We start from the raw sequence: 1,747 nt of genomic DNA, 5'->3' as shown, positions 1-1,747 counted from the left end.
CATGTATACCCCTAAAGATGCCTAACCCATCCCAAACTCAACCCTTAAAACAAACATAAGGCTTTCTTATGAATACGCAAAATTTTATAAAAGTCATCCTTATAATTTTATATAATTTTGGGCAAATATGAATGTGTATCCCTAAACTTTAGGTGAATCAATTGAAACTTTAAACTAATAATTGTATCAAATTAAACCTTGAACTATCAGATCAATTTACACCCCTCTTTCAGATTTTGTTCGACTAACATGACGTGAAACTTATAATTTGAGTCAATTAAATTAATATATTTTCATAAATCAATCAATTTAAATCCTTCATTAAGATTACTTTTGAAAATCATCCACACACTCATTCTCGAATGTATATAACCTTCTTCAGATTTCAGTTTTATAAAATAAACAATTAGAATAAATCCACAATGATTCTCAAATAAAATCTTAAATAAAAATCTGATTAATTCATTTATAAAATTTAGAATTTAATTAATACAATAATAAGTCCACACGATTTTTTTTCGACACACACTCAAAAATTTCAACTTCATTAATTTATTTCTCTTATTGGCGTCAAAGTTATCTTCAAATTGATGAATACTAAAATTTTATGTTCAAAATTATAAATACAAAAATAATAAGAACTTAAATGGAACAAAAACAATTTGTCAAAATTTTGGGGTGAAGAAATGAAAATTATGACATTAAAAATAAAAAATAGTAGTTACTTTTAGCTATTTGGTAATGATGATATTAGTTGTTTTTTTATAAAGGAAGAAAATGTCTCCGTCAATTACGCCATTAAAATAATTAGCATAAAAAGAATTTGTTACCGTAAATAATTATTTGGAATTTTCAACCTTTTCAAAAGATGGAGGGAGAAAATTACGGAGAAGAAAAGGAACGAAAAAACGAAAAAAGAACGAAAAAAAGGAAGAAAAAAAGGAAGAAAAGAAGATCGTCGCCTGAGAGATTCGAACTCTCGCGGGGAAACCCCATGTACTTAGCAGGCACACGCCTTAACCACTCGGCCAAAGCGACGCTTGTTCACAGTTATCACACTTTTTATTATATAACTTAAGGATTCAGCGAAAAGTACCCTGTACTCTCCCTCTAATGGATAACCCAAGCTGATCTGGCGCACGTTTAAAATCTTCTTTTATTTTTTTTTAATTGAACACTCATTTTTTTTTTGGTCGATGTATATTAATTAATTTATACAAATTCATATTATAAAAAAAATCAATAATAAAAATATATAATATTGAAACTTAGGAATTAAAAATTAAAAAAAAAAAAAACTAGACTTAAAACTCAAAGGTGAAAATATAATATTTTAAAATTTAGGAACGAAAATACAAATTTTAAATAAAAAAACTCAAGAGTAAAAGTGTAACATTTTGAAATCAAATGAATTGAAATTAGATTCAAAATTTACGTCTCAAAATATCTTTTTCTTAATTATTTTTGTAATTCTTTTTAATCTACTCTTATTAATAGGGTAATGAATATTAGAAAACAAAATATTACTAAAATCAAATGCGAAAATTTTAGAGAGAGAATAAGAAGAGGTTTTTTCTTAGAAAATGTCATTAGGATTTCTCAGAGAAAAGGAAACCAAATACAAAGTAACATAGATCCAATGAGCTTTTACATATAAAACAAACCTAATTAAATAACATCAAAATAACACGATATAAAACTATTACATCCTTAATACTATATACTAGGGGTGATAGTCAATTCAATT

At 25.8% G+C, this 1,747-nt stretch overlaps 1 non-coding gene across 1 annotated transcript; it reads right to left on the bottom strand.

The window, feature by feature from the left end:
• Nucleotides 1-956: 956 nt before the first annotated feature.
• TRNAS-GCU (transfer RNA serine (anticodon GCU)) lies at nucleotides 957-1,038 on the bottom strand. The gene has a single exon. It is a non-coding gene; the product is annotated as a tRNA-Ser (tRNA).
• Nucleotides 1,039-1,747: the final 709 nt, after the last annotated feature.

Source organism: Benincasa hispida, chromosome 11 (assembly GCF_027475165.1).
Source record: "Benincasa hispida cultivar pf3 chromosome 11, pf3_genome.v1.1, whole genome shotgun sequence".
Lineage (NCBI taxonomy): Eukaryota > Viridiplantae > Streptophyta > Magnoliopsida > Cucurbitales > Cucurbitaceae > Benincasa > Benincasa hispida.
Note: the sequence above shows the minus strand (reverse complement) of the source record. Positions and strands in the feature narration are given on the sequence as shown.